This window comes from Cervus elaphus, chromosome 21 (genome assembly GCF_910594005.1).
Source record: "Cervus elaphus chromosome 21, mCerEla1.1, whole genome shotgun sequence".
In the NCBI taxonomy this organism is placed as follows: domain Eukaryota; kingdom Metazoa; phylum Chordata; class Mammalia; order Artiodactyla; family Cervidae; genus Cervus; species Cervus elaphus.
In genome coordinates this window covers 12,210,714-12,233,470 of record NC_057835.1, presented here as the reverse complement: position 1 = coordinate 12,233,470, position 22,757 = coordinate 12,210,714, and positions in this window count along the sequence as shown.

The following is a 22,757-nucleotide window of genomic DNA, read 5'->3' as shown; positions in this document are numbered from 1 at the left end:
CTCTGAACTTTGAAGAGGTATGAAAAAAGGTCTTTTATCCCAAGCAGCTCACAGTGTAGAAAGGGTTGGGTTTGGGCAGGTAGGTGATCATGGCACTGTTTGGGTGACGCTGAGAAGCAGAGTAGAGAGTGACAGAGCGTAAAAAGGCTGTGAACCCAGCCATAGGGTGAGGGGGTTCATCAGAGGGGACTTTCTAGGGGAAGAATAGGGGAAAACGCACCCACACTTGGGGTGGGGGGGTACATTGCCTCTCACACCCTGCGGCAGTCATTTCAGTCCTTGTCTGGCTCCCATCCCAACTACCAGCTCCTGATCCTTGAGATCATGTCTCTGTTGTGACATCTACAGCAGACAGGAGCTCTCCGTGTATTTATTTCATGGCTGTAAGCGAAGGGCAAGGATGAGATCATGTCAGGTGAACATTCTCTGCAAAAGACCTTCTCTTGTGTCATGTGACTAGTCTCCTCCAGGACAGGGCCTTGATGGGTCTGTCTCTCGGACTCTGGTCCTTGCTTCAGAGCTTGGACTTAAGTAAGAGCTCAATATAGGGTTTTGAATTACAGAATCAGCAAACAATAAATGAATAAATTAAAGAGGGATGACCATGAGAATGAACTTTGTTGCCGCCTTCTTCTTTAATTACTGATCTGATTTTCCTTCATGACTTTCACTCTCATCTCAGTAGAGGAAACTCTCCATCCTGGGCTGCCATATACAGTTGTTCAGGCTGTGCACTGCACAAGTTGCCAGCTCTAATAAGATGCAACTCACATTGTATCCATGCAGTAACTTACAAGAGAGTTGAGCAGAAATTGTGAATCTCACCTCTGAGTCCTGGAGCAGTGGAGGGAAGGGCCTCTTATTCACAACCACGTGCACACTTGGGCCCTGCCCTGTTGCAACCATGCTGTGAGCGTCCCTGGAAGTCCCTGCTCTCACCCACCTGCTAGTCTTGAAGGCCCATATCTGACCTTCTCCTAACACTGGCCCTGACTGGGTGGCCTCAACAGGGAGGCATCTGGAGATGCTGTTCTGCAGGTGGTATGTGTCCTGGTGTTGGGGTGGGTGTGAGCTGGTATGAGTGTGCTGCACCCAGTTCTGCAGCCTCCAAAGGCCTCTGGACACCCCCTACCCCTGTAGAGCTAGCTGAGGCCAAAGGGAAACTTTATACTCATAAAAGCCTGGAACACTGCCCTAGGCTCCCCTCCCCCTCTGCAAGTGTGTCCCCTTTGCAGTCACTCAATTTGGCCAGAAGGGGCATCTACTCACATCCCCACTTTGCCCCAGGTCAGCTTGACCATAATATGCTGATTTTGCAAAACGCAGTTTTGAAAATAATTGATTATTTTTGGCCGTGCTAGGTCTTCACTGCTGCTTGGGTTGTTCTTCCCCTAGTTGCAGTGCGTGGGTTTCTCTGCCGCGGCCTCTCTAGCCACTAGCCTGAGCTCGCCAGGCTAAGCCTGTGCACAGGCTCAAGCTCAGGGAGCCCTCAGTAGCTGCAGCATGTGAACTCAGGACCTGTGGCTCCCGGGCTCTGGAGCACAGCACAGCCTCAATGGTTTTGGCTCACAGGCTTAGTTGCTCCAAGGCAAGTGGGATTTTCCCAGATCAGGGATCGAACCCGTGTTTCCTGCATAGACAGGTGGGTTCTTTACCACAGAGCCACCAGTGAAGCCCTGCAAAATGTATTCAAGAAGGGAAGTACCGACAGAAAACATCCAAATGTTTAGTACCAACCTTGGGTGGACTTGCGTCAATCTCGAGGAGGAGAAAAGCCTATGTGGAGTTAGGAATGAGGGTACAGAGCACGTGTGCGGGTGGCCCCCAAATCGAGGAGACCCCCTCTCCCCGACAGCGTTCCTACAGGTTAGATGGAAGACAGGCTCCACACCAGACCTTGTCCTCAGAAAGTGGGAACCGGGGCAGGGAGGGGGCTAAGAAGCCACCTGCCCCAGTCACCCCCAAATGGATGGCTGTCATAGTCTTCCAGCCTAAACCCCGAGCAAGCTATCCTTCCCCTTTTAAAACTTCCCCACCTGGGACTTCCCTGGTGGTCTAGTGGTTAAGACTCCATGCTTCCACTGCAGGGGGCATGGGTTCGATCCCTGGTCAGGGAACTAAGATCCCACATGCCTCGCAGTGCAGCCAAACAAGTGAAAAGAACCCAGGCTGCTTGCTTGCTCCTTGCAGTTAATCAACGATGCTTGACTCTACCTGCAGACCATCCATAACGTCTCCCCACAGCCCAGCTCCACTCTCTCCACCAACCACTCACCAATTGGTACTGTCTTGGCATCCCTTTTTCTTCTCTAAAACGGACTCCTTTCCAGGACCTTGAGCCCTTGCTAGAATGTAGCTGATTAATGATGGGTTCCCTGGCCCAGGCTCGTGAATAAAGGGCTTCCTTTGCTTTGTCTCAGACTCAGCTGCCTGTTTAGTACTTGGGACTGTAGAATAGATTTTGGATAATTATAACACAGAATCACTAAAATATACTGAGGATTTCCAATGTGTCCACTACTGCTCTCTCAACTATCTGGATGCAAAATGTACTGTGATGTGGACACATTTGTCTTCCTCATGGACATACAGTACAGAGAGGAAAACAGACTTGTCCAAAGTCACTCAGTTGTTGAGTGATGGAGCTGGGATGTGAACACAGGTAGTCTGACTCTAGATGATTCTATACTCTTGCCCACAATGCTGAAACGTGAAAAGTGTTAGTCATTCAGTCATGTCCGACTTTTGCGACCTCATGGACCCCATGGACCCCATGGACCCCATGGACGCCTGCCAGGCTTCTCTGTCCATGGAATTCTTCAGGCAAAAATACTGGAGTGGGTTGCCATTCTCTTTTCCAGGGGATCTTCCCAACCCAGGGATCGAACCTTGGTCTCCTGCATTGCAGGGGGATTCTTTACCCTCTGAGCCACCAGGAAACCCCACAATGCCATGTGGTTCTGATTCCAAGGAGAGATCTTTGTTCACATTTCTGAGAGACGGTAGCACTTTTGAGTAGGGAACCCATGGGCTGGGATTTGACCTTTGATGGATGGCTTTGGCATTCCTGAGAGAGATGGTAGCATCAGAGGAAATATGAGCCCAGGAGGGAGTCCCTGAGCCAGCCAGGATGGAGGTAAATGTTAGACTTGAGACTTCTCATCAAGGGCACGGTCAACTCTCCAGTACTGAGTCTTTAATGCCAACCACAGACCTTGGAGAGATGTAGCGTTTTGTAGATGGTGAACACACAGAGGATGAAGAAAGAGTCACTCAGCTAACTTGTGGCAGAACTGGGTGTTGAGAAAGGTCGGATGGCACTTGATGGTGGACACACAAGCGGGGGTCCCAGGAGTGTAGCTGTCCCTCCTGTCTGTGACCTGTTGGAACAGCCCAGGTTTTGTCCCACCTGTGGCTCCTAGTGGTACATCCTGAAAGAGGCATCCTGCTGTGACTCTGAGAGGCACTTTTGCACAGCATCTTTTGTCCCTAGGACAACAGTGAGTCCAGGGTCCTTATTTCCATCTTGTAGCTGGAAAAGTCAGTTCTTGGCCTCTAAGTTTGGAGCATGTCATTTACACAAGTTGCCTCCACCATCTGATTACACAAGCAACCACCACCATCTGCTTGCCTCACTTGAGAATCTGGGAAAGGTGGTGAAATTGACTCTAAGCATGTGTGTGTTTTCCTTTTAAAATAAAATTAAGGGATAAGCTTGAAGAATCACAGCAATCTGGAGAGTGGAGGTGAGCTCTAACGTAGTCTTTCTGCTCTTCTAAGAGGCCTCTTGACGCTGGTCTGATCTGCTTCCAGGCCCAGGGAGGCATCAAACTTGCGTTGACCAGCACCCTCCACAGCTTACAGAGGTGAGTGTTATTAGGATCTGAAGTCGGTCACTGACCATGGCTGGTAAATTGAAATCCAAAATGTGTAGAAATGCCTTTGTTTATTAGGAAGGTGACATCTTCTCTGAGTGCCTTGGGCTTTGGGAAAGTGTTTATTTGCTAAGAAGAGAAGAAATCACACACAGCAGGTAATCAGTCTTCACGTGGTTTCTTCAAAACACCTTTCCGGGTGACTGCCATGGGGCGTAATAAATCGTCTACACTGAGGGAAGGCCGGAGAATTCACTTCACCAACGATACAGAAATGCAGGGAAATCCTCTGTTATCGGATGTATATAGGTGTGCATTTCTGTGTGGACACGTCTGTGTATGTAGGCACACGTGTGTTTGCACATGTGGGTTGATATACACGCAACGCATCTCAGGTGTTCATGGTGTCTAAAGGAGGAGCAGATCAAGATGGCTCCTTAGAAACAGTTACTTTCAAGGACTTAAAGACGTGGCCTTACCCTGGGAAGCTCTGAGCATCAGGACATGGAGCAAAATAGTAGTACATTGTGGCCCTTGAAAGGGATGAGGAGTAACGGAAGGAAGACTGATCTAGGAAGCAAAGTACTTAAACGTGGCTCTGTCTCCAGCCTGCTGTGTGACATCACAAAACTCATCACCCTCTCGGAGCTGTGATTTCCTCACTAAGTTGTAAAACCCAAACTCCTTGCCAAGGCCTGTAGTGGATGCTGCGGTGTGTGGTCCTCCTTCAGGAGGACCATCTCCCAGCTTCTGGGAGTGCTGGCAGCTTGTAGCGTCCCAGAAATTAAGAGAGTCCCCGTAGACATGGTCACACTATCCGCCCTGGGATCAGCTGGTCAGTGCAGGGGATCGGGCCTGGTTCTCCCTGTCCTTCAGGCAGGACAACTCTGCAGGACCTATCAGCTCCAGAGCTCCCTGGGGAGTTCAGCTGAGGGTGAACCGCATCACACGCAGCCCAACTTCTCTCTCCTAGAATCCTGCTTCCTTTCCTCTCCCTTCCAAGCTGTGATCCTGAGAGCACCCCCGGAAGAATCCCCTTGCATGCTGATCTCCGTCTCAGAGAACCCAGACCAAGGCCCCAGTGTTCTGCTCCTGCGTGATCTTCTCCCTCCCCCCACCCTCCCCCCACTCTCTGCTCCAGCTGTACTGCCCTTGTTCTCTGCATTAAACTCACCAAGCTCGTCTCTGCCTCAGGGTCTTTGCACATCCCTTCTGCAGGAAAGCTTTTCCCTCCACCTTTTTTTGGTGGTTTTTAAAACATTGATTTGTTGTTGTTCAGTTGCCAAGTTGTGTCTGACTCTTTGCAACCCCATGGACTTCAGCATGCCAGGCTTCTCTGTCCCTCACCATCTCCTGGAGTTTGCCCAAGTTCGTGTCCATTGAATGGGTGATGCTATCCAATAATCTCATCCTCTGTCACCTGCTTCTCCTTCTGTCTTCAGTCTTTCCCAGCATCAGGGCCTTTTCCAATGAGTCAGCTCTTCAAATCAGGTGGCCAAATTATTGGAGTTTCAGTTTTAGCACCCGTCCTTTCAATGAGTATTCAGGACTGATCTCTTTTAGGATTGCCTTCTTGATCTCCTTGCAGTCCAAGGGACTCTCAAGAGTCTTCTGCAGCACCACAGTTGGAAAGCATCAATTCTTTGGCACTCTGCCTTCTTTATGGTCTAGTTTTTAATCACTTAAATCTCAGCTGAATGGTCATCTTCTCAGCCAGGCTTTCCTTGACCACCCAGTCTCGGTTATCTCCCCAGGGACTCTTACTACACCTCCCTGTTTTATTTTCTTCAAGGTCCTTAGAAGGCAATGACACCCCACTCCAGTACTCTTGCCTGGAAAATCCCATGGACGGAAGAGCCTGGGAGGCTGCAGTCCATGGGGTCACAAAGAGTCAGACATGACTGAGTGACTTCACTTTCCTTTCCTTTCCTTACCACTCTCTGATAATGTAATTTTTAATGATTCAATTGTTGATCTGTCATCCACTCCATTGGATACAAGCTCCCTGGATGGCGTAGACTAAGGCCAGCTTGTCCACTGCCCCGTCTCCGGTGCAAGTAGCTACAACCTACAAAGTAATCCTTCCGCAGAGACCTACGGAATGAATGTGTGACATAGTCCTGCTGGAGCAGGAGGTCTTTATGATGGAATTTGAGATGATGGTGAACTTAGATGATGTATTGGTTTCTTAGAGCTGCCGTAACAAATGACCACAAACTGGATGGTTTCAAGCAACAGAAACATTTTTTGGTCACATGGGGAGCAGCATCAGAGGCAAGAAGATGAGCCCTGAAGCACTGAGACCCAAAAGCAAAGAGCTGGGTTTGGAGGGAGAAAATGTCCAACCCTTGTGATGTTTTACATCCCTCCAGGATGGCTACCTGTCACGTCATGGTCCTGACAGAGGGTGGGGCAGCAGAGAGCGTGGAAAGAGCTCAGGGCTTGGGGGGCGATCCAGAAAAGGCCGGCCGAATTCTGCCTTAGAGCCCCTGAACCCACCACTGGCTGGCGAGTGTTCACAAAATGAATAAACACATAAAGCGTGTTTAGAGCTTTGGTTCCATAAAAACCCCCTCTGTAGACAACTGAAACCAGCTCTGCCTCTAAAAAAAGCTTCTTCCCACCAACCAGGTGCAAGTCAAGCCTGAAACAACCCTTCAGACACAGAGTTGCTGTTGTTCGAATGTCTTAACCTCCGGCCGCTGCAGGGCTCCCTGGATCAGGCAGCCGTGGTCCATTCAAGTGGGTGATAAATATTTCATGCTCTGAGCTGGAGGGTGCCGTTGGCTTCTGCTCACTTCCTCAGATGCCTGAAGCCGTGATGGCTTTGTTTCTCCATTAAATCTGCAGATGATACCAAAGCCACCTAGACGAGACCCTCATGCTTACCCTGCCTGCAAATCAGACGAGATGACTCCAAAGACCTCTATGTATTGCCCGGAGCTCACTGTGCAACCTGAAATCTTTTTCTGGTTTTGTTACCTATTGGTCTTTTAAGGTGTTTCTCTTTTTTAATTAAGATTTTTATTTATTCAATTTTTGGCTTTTTATTTTTGAAATTTTTATTTTGTATTGGGCAATAGTTGATTAACAATGTTATATAAGTTTCAGATGCATAGCCAAGTGCTTCAGTCATATATATACATGTATCTATTCTTTTTCAAATTCTTTCCCCGTTTAGGTTATTACAGAATACTGAGCTGAATTCCTTGTGCTATACAGTAGGTCCTTGTGGATTAAGGTTACTTTCCATTTACAGTTGGGCTTCTTTGGTGTCTCAGTAGGTAAAGAATCTGCCTGCCACGAGGGAGACTCAGGTCCAATCCCTGGGTGGGAAGATCCCCTGGAGAAGGGCATGGAACACTCCAGTATTCTTGCCTGGAGAATTCCACAGACAGAAGATCCTACAGTTCTTGGGATTGCAGAGTTGGACACAACCAAGTGACTAACACTTTCACTTTCATTTCCATTTACAGTTATGACAAAATATTGGTTGTATTCCCTATGTTATAAAATACATCCCTGAGCCTATCTACATCCAATAGTTTGCACCTCCCACCCTCCATCCCTGTAATGCTCGCCTCCCACTTTTAACCACTTGTTTGCCTTCTATATCTGTGAGTCTGCTTCTTTTACATTATATTCACTAGTTTTTTATATTTTTTGGTGCCACATATAAGCGATCTCACACAATATTTATCTTTCTCTGTCTGACATCTCACTTAGCATAATGCCCTCCAAGTCCATCCACGTTGCTACAGATGGCGACGTTTCCTTCTTTTTTATGGCTGAGTCATCGTATTCCGTCGTTGTATTCCGCTGTATATATACCACATCTACTTTCAGCCTGAAATATTTTGAAGACAAGGATGTTAAGATTTAAAGAAGAGCTGTATGTAATTTCAGATAAGAATCTTCTAACCCTTGCCCTTATGTCCACACATGAGCCTCACTTGGAAAGACTTGAGTGATGGCTGTGCCTGCCCATCTGAAGCCTGGAATGGGACTGATAGCCTTGGACTTGGGGTGAACTATCTCTAGCTGATAAGGACCCCACTAAAATGTCAGAGTCTCAGTTTCCTTGTATGTGAAATGGACAAAAAGAATCCCTGATCCTTCCTGCCTTCCTGGGTCCCCAAGGACCAGAATGAGAGGATGGAAGTGAAGTCCTGTGTGAAAGTTAAGGGCTACAGACATAGGAGGGGTGTTTTTATCTGTGTTTCTCACGGCCCTGGGCTTAGAAGTCACGTAAAAAGTGAACAGCATTGCCATTTCCTAAACAGCCATCATCATCCTGCTTATTCCCTGGCAGCAGCACTGACTGGTCTGTGCTCATAGGCCAAGCTCCCAGCTCCAGAAGGTGACCCTGCTCCCCAGTCACTCATGGCAGTTCTGCTCCCTGTTGGTGTTGAGTTTAGCAGGGCCACGTGAGGCCCAAAGACTGAGATGCCAGGAGAAGTCCATGCGGATGCTTCTGGTCTTGGAAAAAAGTAGCCCAAGACGGTAGTTCTTCTCTCCTTGCCTTTGGACATCTCATGTGAAGGCAGTCGCCACAGATGTCTTAACGCTCTGAAGGTGGCATTGCCACTATGTGAAGATGAGAGAGCGGACAGATGGAAAGTCTCAGGCTCATGGTGAGATTGCCGAGGTGGCTGGTTCACATGGAAACATCTATCTCTGATTTGCATGGTTTGTGATGTTATGGCCTTTACTGTATATGCCATTTTGGTTGCATAATTCTATTTTAGTTGAATATTCTTTTACATGTACCATAAAGCATTCTAACTGATACTGAAGTCTATTAGAATTACGAGCACAAATTGGGTTGGTATACTTAAATAGCAAGGAAGATTTCATGCATGGCTTTTGTGATGGCTGTTGTGTCTTTCTCAGAATATTTCCCCCTTCCAGTGTGGTCTGGATGCTGAGCCTGGCAGCCCAACCACGTAGCACTGAATAAACAGCATGGAGCAGTAGCGGCTACGGATTTCGCCTCGACCTCCTGAAGCTCTGCCCAATACAGACACAACCGTAGTTCAAGGACTGTGAAGGGCAGACTACCTGTGTTGCCATTAAGCCCCGATTTCCCCACTACTTTGCTCGGCCCCTAAACTGAAATCATTATTAATTAATACATGTGTGTGTGTCTGCATATGCTTTCAGTCATGTCTGACTCTTTTCGACCCCACAGACTCAGCCCACCAGGCTCCTCTGTCCATGGAATTCTCCAGGCAAGAATACTACAGTGGGAAGCCATTCCCTTCTCCAGGGGATCTTCCTGACCAAGGGATCAAATTCAGGTCTCCTGCAATGCAGGAAGATTCTTCACCATCTGAGCCACATGGAAAGCCCAAATATGACCATGCAGAAGTACAAAGGCAGGCAGGAGAAGAAAAGGATGACAGAGGATGAGATGGTTGGATGGCATCACCAACTCAATGGACATGAGTTTGAGCAAGCTCCAGAAGATGGTGAAGGACAGGGAAGCCTGGATCACTGCAGTCCGTGGGGTCACAAAGAGTCAGACACAACTGAGTAACTGAACAACAACAGAAAGTCAAAGATGGATCTCTTCTTCACACCATACAGAGTGATCTCAAAATGTATCACAGACTCAAATGTAAACTAAAACTATAAAAATCTTAGACAAAAATACAGTAGTAAATACTTATGGTCCCAAGTTAGGCAAAGCCTTCTTAGATATAAGACTAAAAGCACAAATGGCAAAATAGATAAATTAAACTTCTTCAAAATTAGAAATTTCTATGCTTATAGGATGCCTTTGAGAAGGTGTAAGATGATCTATGGAATGGGAGAAGAGATTTGCAAATTGCATATCTTTTAATGAACTTATATCTAGAATATAAAAAGAACTCTTGCAAGTTAATAATAATTTATGTCCACACAAAAATCTGTTCATGAATGCTCATAAAACATTATTCATAATACCCAACCAATAGAAACAACTCATATGTCCATCAGCTGATGAATGGATAAATAAAAGATGGCGTATCCATACAGTGGAATATTATTTAGACATGAAAAGGAATAAAGGACTGATGCCTGCCACAACTGCATGCAAGGCTATGGATAGAGGAACTTTGAAGACTTTATGCCAAATGAAAGAAGCTGGTCACAAAGGACTACATATTATATGAGTCCAACTATTATGAAATGTCCAGAATTAGCATATTTATAGAGGCTAAATGTAGATTAGTGGCTGCCTAGGACTGGGAGGAAGTGGGTGGGTTGTAGGTTGTTTGATGACTAAAGCATGTGTGTGCATGTGTTAGTCACTCAGGCCTGTCCGACTCATTGCAACCCCATGGACTGTAGCCCACCAGCCTCCTCTGTCCATGGGACTCTCCAGGCAAGAATCCTGGAGTGGGTTGTCATTTTCTTCTCCAGACTGGTCACTTTTAGAGATGATGAAAATGTTCTAAAATGGATCATGGTGATGGTTACGCAATTCTGAACATACTAAAACCCACTGAATTGCATAATTTAAATGTGTAAGGTGTATGGTATGAAAATTACATGTTAATAAAGTTGTTAAAATTAAAAACCAGCCCTCTGCTTGCTCCATCCTGGTGGTGAGTGGCGCCTGGAAGTTGGGGTCCCCTGAGACCAGGGCAGGTTCCCTGAGATCCAAGTGGGCAGGAAGGGGCTCTGGCTTAAGTGCAAGTGGCCTCTCTGGGGACCCCTCCTTTGAGTCCTCACTACAGATCTGCCTCCTGACCTCATTTTGGGCAAGTTCAGGTTTTTCCTGGGCTTCTGTTTTGGTACTTACTCTTCGCACACCTAGGGGTTTTGAAAAGAGTGGAAATGTCTATCTACTCCAGTACTCTTGCTGGAAAACCTGTGGACAGAGGGACCTGGCAGGCTAGTCCATGGGGTCACAAGAGTGGGACATGACTGAGTGACTGAGCGCGCACACACACACAGGAGTCTTGAAAAGACAGGTGGGCTTTAGAGGTACACACAGTCGCCTGTGAGCTCTGGCCCAGCTCTGTGGAAGCTCCGAGGCACTGGCAAGTCACCCAGTCTCTATGGGATTCCATCTCTTCCTCTATAAGTTCAAGAAGAAAAGATGCAACTTGCGTCAACTTGTGAGAGGGTGAGACGATACTCTAGGATCAAGCTTGGTGTCTGGTCCCTCACGAGTGATCAGCGCTCGGCGATGGTCTCTTCATCCCGTCTCCCGCATAAAAACGGTACTGATGATAAAGAAATAGCCCTGTCCCTTATCGAGGGCTTTTCTGTCTTCAAGAAGATTTGCACATCTCAGCTGTTCAGTGCTGGGTCTGCTTCTAGCAAGGAACCTGGGATGAGGGGGCCGGAGGCGGCAGGGGCCTTTGGAGGGCTCTGGGGACTGCTGAGTTGGCCTGAGGAGCCCGAGGCCTTCCCGCAGCCCAGGCACAGCTCCCGGTCCTCACTTCCGTCTCCAGCCTCCCTCCTAGATCCAGGCTGCTTCCTTGTCTTCACGGCACATGCATCTGGGTTGGAACACACAGTTCTGATAAGTCCAATAGACGTGCAGAGTCCTTGAGAGGTCAAGGAACCTGGGGCCCAAATGTCATCTGTCCAGTGATGAGAGCCAGACACTTCAGAGGAGCTGAAACCACAGGGAAAATAAGAAGTTAAACGAAAGGGCCAGGAGCCTGATTCCTCCGCCACCAGCTCTGCGGAGACTTGTCACTTCACCATCCCCTTCTCTGGGCCCTCACTGGGAGGAGCCAGGGCTGAGCACCTCCTGCCTGCATCCCTGCCCTGCCCTGGGTGGGAGCCGGGGACGGTGTGCTCTCAGAGAGAGGAAGACTGTGTCTACATCTGGGGCAAGCCCCTTACCCTGTGGCAGGTAGATGACAGGGTTTGTGGATTGGTGGCACTCTGTGGACCCCACGGAGAAGCAACTCTCTCAACCATCGACGAGGGAAAGAGCAGCCCAGTGTAACAAAGGCTGTCATATATTAAGTTTCTACTCTGTGCCAGATATCGACCTGGTGTTTATACACATGATCTCATCCAATCCTTAAGTCAAGGTTATATTGCCCTGTTTTATTTTTTGCAAACAGGGAGATTGAGGCTCTGCGGGTTGAGTGACTTGTTAGTCAGTCACACCCTGATAGCTGAGTTGGTAAAGAATCTGCCTGCAATGCAGGAGACTCTGGTTCGATTCCTGGGTCAGGAAGATCCGCTGGAGGAGGGATAGGCTACTCACTCCAATATTCTTGGGCTTCCCTGGTGGCTCAGATGGTAAAGAATCCACCTGCAATGCGGGAGACCTGGTTTCAATCCCTGGATTGGTAAGATCCCCTGGAGAAGGGAAAGGCTACCCACTGCAGTATTCTGACCTGGATAATTTTATGGTTGTATAGTCCATGGGGTCACAAAAGAGTTGGACACGACTGAGTGACTTTCACTTTTGCTTTCAGGTCGTGGGGGAGCTGGGGTGTGAACCCATCTCTCATTTTGTTCCTTATTCTACGTATCACCACGGTAGCTACTCATTGCTCCATGAGGAGCAGAGTCAGCAGGTCATTCCCAGGCCCCCTGACATGCTTTGGCCAATGAACTATGAGCCGAATGGAAAATTTAAGAGCAAGTACCCAGTTTGCCACATTTTCTGGCCCCGGAACGGTTGAAAAGTGGGCAAGATGAATCTTGAAGCCTCTACCAAGCATTCCACAGGAGCTGAATCTTTCTTCTTGTGAGAAAGCAGAGATATGAAGAGTTATTAGGGACTTCTCTGGTGGTCCAGTGGTTAAGACTTTGAGCTTCCAAGGCAGAGGATGTATGTTCGATTCCTGCCCAGAGAACCAAAGTCCCACATAACCAAAATGAAAGAAAAAAAGAGAGAGTTATGTTTTAGAAAATTCACCTTAACTGCACTGTGGATGTATCTGGATACTGGGAGGCTAGTGAGGAGGCTGTTTTAATAAATAGGTGAGAGTTGAGGTGAGCCTGAGTTAGGGCCATGCCATAGAGGTGGAGAAGAGGAGACAACACATAGAGAGCATTTAACTGAGCAGATTCTGTAGGACGTGGTGGCTGACTGCATGTAAGGGGGTGGGAGAAGAGAGGGCAGCTTCATTCTGAGGCCTCTGTTCTCTCCTGCCTCTGAGCTGGTATCCTTCTGACAAACGCTTTTACATTCATCATTTAATTTGATTCCCCAAAGTGTTCCCTAAATTCAGTTGAGTGGATACCATTTCTGCGTTACAGATGGAGACACCGAGTCTCAGAGGGGACGGGATGGGGTGCCTAAAGATCAGAGCGCCTGAACGCAGGTCTGCTTGTCAGCAATCTGCTCTCCTTGCTTGAAATCACCCTGACCTCATTTACTTGGATATTTTAGGGGTGGAGGTGGTTTTCTTTTGTGAGGGCCAGGAGAGGTGGGGAGTAAGTAGGTGAGAGGGGCCTGTAGGAGGCGGAGCTGTGGCTTTTCAGCCATGGTTATCCTGCTGATTTATCTCCGAGCATTCAGGCACATGCTGCACACATAAAGAGCAATATGCTCGGAGGAAGCACCATATAGCACAGTCTGGATTTAGAAGACTCAAATGAGTGATTTTTATTCCATTGTTAAAGGCTTTTTCCCATTCCTACTCCATCAAAGGATTCCTCCCAGGGTTTCTTAAAAGAGCAATCTCAGTCTCCCATGATGCTTTTAAAATGCAATTTCTTGCACACATTTTATTAGCATTCCATGAATGCAGAGCATTTTCAAAGTGGCATGCATCTACCCACCGAAGGATGCCAGCTTGTGATGTCATGAGTTTGGTATTTGCAGTTGTTTTCATGATTGTTTAGGACAGGTGCACAGTGAGTCCAGTCTGTGGGGAAGTTTCAAATGGTCTAATTTCTCCAAATCAAACTCAGGGTGAAATACTCTATGGGCGCTCCCAGGCAGAGGCGGGGATGTGGGTCTTGCAGAGACGGCAGCTGGAAGACCCGGCCTCTGGTGCTATCCTTGACATCAAACAACACGGCCTCTCCCTTCTGAGTCTCACTTTCCAGAAAAGGAAAGTGAGGAGGAAGGGAGAGCCAGTGACTTGACACTTCTGTGGCTTTTTCCTTTTGTTTGTTTATTTTTCAGCTGCTGAACTCTTTCCCCCTAAAACTGAATATTACGCAGAAGCCCAAAATATAAAGCAAATACAAGCAAGCAGCTCTTGGAGCCCTGTGCTACTGGCCAATGTTTATTTCCGTGGAAAGTTTTGGGAAACCAGGTTACAGGGAATTTTTAGGGATAGATGATCACTGGTCACTCAGGCGCCTTCTAGCTGGGTGTATGCCCCGGCTTTTCTCCAGCCTACTTTAGCCACCTAGTAGCTCTGAGCGCTCAGGGGATCACAGGGCTGCTTCCCATCTGTTTTCTCATCTGTAAAGTAGGGCATTTGTGGTACACTTCAAGGTTCTGATAGAGAAAAATTCTGGGATGTTGTTGAGATGCTCATGGATGCTTATTGTGGGGTTTGTGTGTGTAAATGCTGACATTTACTGAAGACTACATACACAGTGGAACTAATGAAAGCACTTTACATGTATTAACTTACTTAAGGACTTCCTTTGTGGTCCAGTGGTTGAGAATTCACCTACCAGTGCAGAGGACACAGGTTCAATCCCGGGGCAGGACAGATTCCACATGCCTCAGAGCAACTAAGCCCATGCACCACAACAATTAAAACCCACATGCCCTGGAGCCGATGCTTGCCTCAATGAGAGAAGCCACTGCAATAAGAGGCTCATGCACCCCAACCAGAGAGCAACCCAAGCTCGCCACAACTAGAGAAAATCCTCGTGCAGCAGTGAAGACCCCGTGAGGCCAAAAATAAATAAATAAACTAAAAAAAAAAAGTATTTAATTCTTGAACACTATGGAGAAAGCAATTTTATTCCCCCTCAATTTATAGATGAAAAAATGGAACCTCAGAGAGACTGGGTAACGTTTTTGAGGTCAAAGAGCAAGTTAGTGATAGGTAAGAACATTGGCAGCTTTATATATATTTGGTGCAGACCTTGTCTGAAAACCTAACCCAATTTTTAATAACCTGAAACCCAGGTTATTAAACCAGAACCCTGACCCCACAATTCTACCACAAAGCCTGTGCTTCCTGCACTTCTGTAGCACAGCCCCTTTGCCAAATGTTTATTTATTTATTTTTTTGTTTGTTTATTTTTTTTAATAATTAAAAAAGTAATTTTTCTGACTTTTACAGGAATTTTATTAGATGAGATATAAGACACATTCGGAGGTTTCAGAATCAGTGTCCAACCAGCTCAGAAACTCTTGGACTGAGGGCTCTGCTTCAGCTCTTAGTCTTTGGTGTGAACTGTTTCTTCAAGGCTGTATTTCAATGAGTCAATATCGTGGTTTTACTTGCCTATTCAATCCCTCTCAGATAAGAGTGTCTTGATAGTGGATGTGATAGTTAGACTGACAGCAGCCACATTCCAACCATGAGGCAACAAATATGAGGCAATATGGCAACTGGTAAGGATGGCAGAGAAGAGAACCCAGAGATACTTGGGTCTCTGATACCATGGTTAAAGTGGCCAAACCAGTGTTAGGAGCCCTCTGCCTCCAGACCTTTCCCCATGTGCAAAACAACAAAAGCAAAAAAACGACAAACCCTATTTGTTTAAGCCACTATTGATCTAGTTTTCTGATTTGCCTGTGAATATATTCCTAAAGGAAACATCCTTCCAAAAATAAAGATGGTGGTTGCATTGCTTTAATGGTGCTTTTGTGAGAACACCTCAGAGCACACACTCAGTGCTCACTAATGGCCATTATCGGCTCACCCTGTGCTCTGACTCCAGGCTGAGAAGCTTTCCTGTTTCCCAGGCTTATCTCCACCTCAGGGCAGTGGCATTTTGTAAGGGTCTCCTGCAGTCAGAGTTTATTTATCTCAACCCAATTAGCCCTTGGCTTTTGAACTCTTTTCTTTCCTGTCTGACATTCATCATCTTGTCAGCCTGTCCCAGAGGCTCTTCAGACAAGTCTGGGAACGTCCTGAGGAGTTCCTGGAGCATGTGTAAGGAGTGTCTCTTCTCCTCACGGCCCTTCCCGGAGCCTCTGAGTGAACTGCTGGTCCCAGGGAATCTCATATCCAGAATTCATTTCTGCAGTATTGTCAACCCTGACTTTCTTCTTTGGGAGGACAGAGAGGGGGGAGGAGTGGGTTGTCATGGGGGCAGAGCTGGACAGTATTGGAGCTGAACACCCAGGCTTCTGCGTCACCCACTCCAAGAGCATCACTCCCCTGTCGCTGCCGTGATGGTGCCAGTGGAGTTGTAAAGTGCACGTGTAGCACCTCTGGTGGGCTGCACGCAAGAATCTTGCTGGCTGCAGAGCTGCGAGGCCTCTGGACATTGCCCTGTCCCATCAGCTCTGTATATAGAAGTCACCGAGGAACAGAGAGGTCGAGTAACTGGCTTGAGGTCACACAGCCCAATTGGCTCAAAAGCCTTTGGCCTGCAAGGTTATGTCTGGCTTCTGCTGCCTGCCGGGAAACATTGTGCTGTGGTCACACTTGTCTGGTCTCTCACTTTTTCAGCTTGTTCTGCCCCAGACCTTTTGCACTGACTCTCTCTTCTGCCTGAGAATTACTTTCTTCCCTTCTCAAGATTCAGATTTCAGCTCACATGTCAATTCAACGAAGAGGATTTCCCTGACCACCCTGCCTCCCCCAACTCTGCAAGGCACTTTCTTGTACATTTTTCTATTTATCATCTGTCTGAAGCCACCTCATCTACGTGTTACATGAGAATGTAAACCACATAAGAATGGACAGTCCACTTTCTCATTGTTTTTTGCTGACACCCAGCACTTATCACATAGTAGCTGTTCAATATTATTTTAGGTTTAGTGAATTAAATAGTTGGCACTGGGATTCTCATAGAGATAACATCCAACTATAATGTAAGAGAATCATAGTAGGAAAAACGGGATGTGGAGTCTATAGGCACTCTCTGTTCTATCTTTCCAAGTTCTCTGTAAATCTAAAGTTATTCTAAAATCAAAAGTTTATCAGAAACAAACAAGCAACAACAAAATTCAAAGGGAGCTGCAGGTGTTGACCCTTGCAGCTGGGCTATGGAGGATGGGCATATGGTTTGCCCAACACAGAGCCCCTGGCTGAGCTCAGGAGGGATGGAAACCTCTACAAACCTCCCCACCAGGCAATGGGACCACGGGAAGGACTAGGTACACCCATGGGAGCCGTCTTTTTCTCATGCATCTAAAGGTTGCTTTAATCAGGGGCAGCCCTCCCTTCTCCCATCCCATTCTCCTCTCCTGCTTTCTTGCTTTTATTTCTGCCTCTTGCTGTGTTCAACCTCCTTTTAAAAATGTTAAAGTTTTCACAGATCGTTACCCAGGCTTCTTCTGATTATCACTGTTTCTGAGATGGGTTTCATGCCGGAAGGGTCCCTTCTGCTGACTAATTGCCCGTGTGCTCCTGCGTTTGAGCTGCTGATATCACGGTTTGCCCTTTTTTCTCCCTCTGTTTCCTTGTGGCAGTATCTGTGGTGCCCTCCAGAGGTGCAATGGGAATAACCCTTGGCCAGAATCCACCGTCTTAGGCCGCCACCCCTTTGCCCACTTGAGCGAACCCTGCCCCGTCGCTGACCCTCGATGTCTAAGTGTTATAGCCACGCTTTCCGGGAAACAGACTCACTCAGAAGGACAATGCAGATAGTGGAGTGCAGTTTATTATGCCGGTGGGCCCAAGGCAGAGTCTCCTCTTAGCCAAGGACCCCGTCCAGCATTTGTGAAAATCTTTTATACCCCATGCGTACGTGTCTAAACCCACCTCCTATCCCATGTGTACGTGTCTAAACCCACCACTTGCCCCATGTGTACGTGTCTTAACCCACCACTTGCCCCATGTGTACGTGTCTTAACCCACCACTTGCCCCATGTGTACGTGTCTTAAACAGTCAATAGTCAATAAGCCCGCAGTTACATTCCAACCAGTTAATAATCGATAAGCCTGTGATTACATCTTGACAGATACGAAAAAAAGTTTATGACCTGTCCGGAGACAGGTGTGATTACGGTATGCTTCCTCTTAGGCAATGAGTAGCCTGGATGTGATCTTCAGGATTCCCCTGTCTGGAGGGGGTCTTATCCTTCCATTGTCGTCCTCACAGGCACTAAGCAGAGAGTTCAGAGTCCACTGGAGAGGCAGCCGAGCACAGCCAGCACGGACAGGCCTGAGATGGAGTTCAGGCCCTATGAATTCCTTCTTCATAAGTGCAGAGCTGGATGAGCTGCGTGACGTTGACCACGTGGCTGCATCTCTTGGTGCTTAGTTTCCTCTGTGAGGCTCGACTTCCTTGTCTGTGAGCCGGGGACAGTCATAGTTTCTATTTCACAGGGAGGTTGTGGGTTAGCTCTTATAAAGCTCTTAGAAAATTTCCTGGCAAATACGGAGTGATCAATAAATGCTAGTATAATCAGCCCTCCACATGTTCAAATTGACCAATCTCAGACTGAAAATACTGAGAAAAAAATTCCAGAAAGTCCACCAAAGCAAAACTTGAATTTGCCAAGTACAAGTAACTGTGTCGCTAGCACTTACATTGTATGAGGTGCTATAGGGTAATCTAGAGATGGTTTAAATGAAGTCATGCTGAGGATGCACGCATGTTGTATGCAAATACTCTGCCATTTTATGTAAGGGACTTGAGCAACCTTGGATTTTGCCTTCCTTGGGGGACTGGTTCCAGGACTCAACCCCCTCCCTTGGATACTGAGTGAGGACTGTAATAATAATAATAATAATAATAAATTGTTTATAATAGCCAATAATTATTACTGGCATTAATTCTTATTAACTCTTATTATCAACATGAATGCCAATTTGATAAAGTAATCATATGAAAATACAGTTGTAAACAGAGTTTTCACTGTGTATAAAGTCCTATCACTGTATGAGTTTCCACTTGCTGCCTTTAGTCATAAACTTTGTAACATGAAGCAACACAAATCAAAAAAAGCACCGTCTTACAGTTTAAGGGATCAGAGGTAAAAGCGGTTTTATGAGACTAAAAACAAGATACAGGCATGGCTGCTTTCTTTTCAGAGGTGCAGGGGGACATTCTGCAGCTTCTAGAGGCTACCTACATGTCTCAGTTCTTGTGGCATCACTGTGACCTCCGTTTCTGCCACACATTTTCTCTGACCTTCCGGCCTCTCTCTTATAAGGACCCTGATGACTGTGTTGGGCTCACCCAGATAATCCAAAATAATCTCCCCATCTCGAGATTACTAATGTAGTAGCACTTGAAAATCTCTTTTGCCATGTCAGTTCACATCCTCATAAGTTCTGAGGGTTAAGAAGGTCTTCGGGGAAGTATCTGCCTACTACAGACACTTTGAGGAATTCTTCTGCCTGCTACAATCCTTTCTAGTATAAAGCTTGAATATTTCACACGGGCATCAGATCTTCTAAAATTTGGAGCCGCTCCAATATTCTGAGCCTTCAATCTATTGAATCCCCTTTCCATCTCATTTGCTGTTTTCCCCACAAGCTTGAAATTCCCAGGTTCTTGCCTTTATCTTCCTGTTTCCATCTGGCAGCCCCCCTACCTTCTCCCTAATCCAAATCATATCCTTCCTTCAAGATCCAATTTATCTGTGTTAGACAGCAATTGCCACAAAAGTGCCGCACAACACACCAGCCCCAAACTCAGTGGCTTAAAGCCACAAACATTCATTCTCACTCATGCTTCTCCGGGTTGGCTGGAGATCAGCTAATCTAAGCGATACTCAACCAGGACTCCCAGTAGGAGGCTGGATTAGGGTCTGCTCCACACATCTTTCATCCTCCCTGGCCCATGGTTATTTTTGGTCATGGTGACAGGAGTAGTGTGAGGAAAAATAGAAAGTTTTGTGCCAGCAAGCACACTCAACTCTGTTCTCTACCATGCTCACTAACATCCCGTTGGCCACAAGTCACACCTCGCATCAGTGGAACATGGAAATATACTCTGCTTATAGGAGAAGAGGAAGGAGAGCAAATGATTTAAATTAGGATAATGTCTCCTCCTCCAGGAAGCCTTCCTTGAGTTCCCCAGCTTCAAGCTCATTTTCCTTCGTTTGGCATCTCACAGCCCTCTGTGCTTTTCTTATAGCCCTGTGTTTTATCCAAAGCATAGTTTTCTTTACCAGAGTAGAGATACCTTCTAAACTGTGAATTGCTTCAGATCTGGACTTGAGGCTAATTCATGTTTACATTACCACTAATTTCCACCCTCCACCTCACCCCAAATGCCTGCTGATTGCTCAGTGAATGTCTTTTGGATAAGAGAGCAACACCATCCAGCTCGCTTCATGAGGATTAGAAGTAGAAGCCCCCTCAGACTGATCATACTGAAAATTCTCTTCTCGATGAAGTCCACAAGCTCACAATATTTGGGGTACTAAGTTTGGGACTGAGAACACATTCGTGACTCCCTGACATTATATTCTCTACTAGTTACAAGAGGGAAAAGAAAAGTCTGCTCATTTGACTGACTTCTCAGCTGCTGTTCATTCTCAACGGCCATTTTCAACACAAGGGATTTTTTTTTCTTTTGCTTTATCATTTCACTTTTTTTCATTTATTTTTATTAGTTGGAGGCTAATTACTTTACAATATTGTAGTGATTTTTGCCATACACTGACATGAATCAGCCATGGATTTACATGTGTTCCCCATCCCTATCCCCCCTCCCGCCTCCCTCTCCATCCCATCCCTCTGGGTCTTCCCAGTGCACCAGCCCTGAGCACTTGTCTCATGCATCCCACCTGGGCTGGTGATCTGTTTCACCCTTGGTAGTATATTTGTTTCAATGCTGTTCTCTCAGAACATCCCACCCTCGCCATCTCCCACAGAGTCCAAAAGTCTGTTTTGTACATCTGTGTCTTTTTTTCTGTTTTGCATATAGGGTTATCATTACCATCTTTTAAAATTCCATATATATGCATTAGTATACTGTATTGGTGTTTATCTTTCTGGCTTACTTCACTCTGTTTAATGGGCTCCAGTTTCATCCATCTCATTAGAACTGATTCAAATGAATTTTTTTTAATGGCTGAGTAATATTCCATTGTGTATATATACCACAGCTTCCTTATCCATTCGTCTGCTGATGGGTGTCTAGGTTGCTTCCATGTCCTGGCTATTATAAACAGTGCTGTGATGAACACTGGGGTGCACGTGTCTCTTTCAGATCTGGTTTCCTCGGTGTGTATAACCAGGAGAGGGATTGCTGGGTCATATGGCAGTTCTATTTCCAGCTTTTTAAGGAATCTCCACACTGTTCTCTATAGTGGCTGTACTAGTTTGCATTCCCATCAACAGCATTTCCTTTTTTTTTTTTTTTCCATTTATTTTTATTAGTTGGAGGCTAATTACTTCACAACATTGCAGTGGGTTTTGTCATACACTGACATGAATCAGCCATGGAGTTACATGTATTCCCCATCCCGATCCCCCCTCCCACCTCCCTCTCCACCCGATTCCTCTGGGTCTTCCCAGTGCACCAGGCCCGAGCACTTGTCTCATGCATCCCACCTGGGCTGGTGATCTGTTTCACTATAGATAATATACATGCTATTCTCTCAGAACATCCCACCCTCGCCTTCTCCCACAGAGTCCAAAAGTCTGTTCTGTACATCTGTGTCTCTTTTTCTGTTTTGCATATAGGGTTATCATTATCATCTTTCTAAATTCCATATATATGTGTTAGTATGCTGTAATGTTCTTTATCTTTCTGGCTTACTTCACTCTGTATAATGGGCTCCAGTTTCATCCATCTCATTAGAACTGATTCAAACGAATTCTTTTTAACGGCTGAGTAATATTCCATGGTGTATATGTACCACAGCTTCCTTATCCATTCGTCTGCTGATGGGCATCTAGGTTGCTTCCATGTCCTGGCTATTATAATCAGTGCTGTGATGAGCACGTGCATTGGGGTACACGTGTCTCTTTCAGATCTGGTTTCCTCAGTGTGTATGCCCAGGAGTGGGATTGCTGGGTCATATGGCAGTTCTATTTCCAGTTTTTTAAGGAATCGCCACACTGTTCTCCATAGCGGCTGTACTAGCTTGCATTCCCACCAACAGTGTAAGAGGGTTCCCTTTTCTCCACACCCTCTCCAGCATTTATTGCTTGTAGACTTTTGGATAGCAGCCATCCTGACTGGCATGTAATGGTACCTCATTGGGGTTTTGATTTGCATTTCTCTGATAATGAGTGATGTTGAGCATCTTTTCATGTGTTTGTTAGCCATCTGTATGTCTTCTTTGGAGAAATGTCTGTTTAGTTCCTTGGCCCATTTTTTGATTGGGTCATTTATTTTTCTGGAATTGAGCTTCAAGAGTTGCTTGTATATTTTTGAGATTAATCCTTTGTCTGCTGCTTCATTAGCTATTATTTTCTCCCAATCTGAGGGCTGTCTTTTCACCTTGCTTATAGTTTCCTTTGTTGTGCAATCAACAGCATTTTCAACACAAGGGATTTTAAACCAAAGGGGAGACCAGGACTCAGACATTAGGAATCTGCAGGCACATGCTTTGTCAGATCTGAGCCAAACTTACTGGGCCGTGGAACTCCCTTCTCCTGCATAACACATATTAACATCCTGCAGAGCTCAAGAGGAGGACATTTACCCATGAACCTATCCACGGGTGCACTTAAACCTCAGTTTAAAAAGATTCTTTATTGAGGGGGAAACACACCACTCCACCACCAGCAGGACCAGCTCATAAAACTCTATTCCAAGAGCTTGCTCCCTGCTGGGATCTGGTTTTGTTCCTCCTCAGTTGAGTGGCCTCAAGCAGCGTAAGCTCTCTGAGCTCCAGTTTTGCACTTGATAAACAGG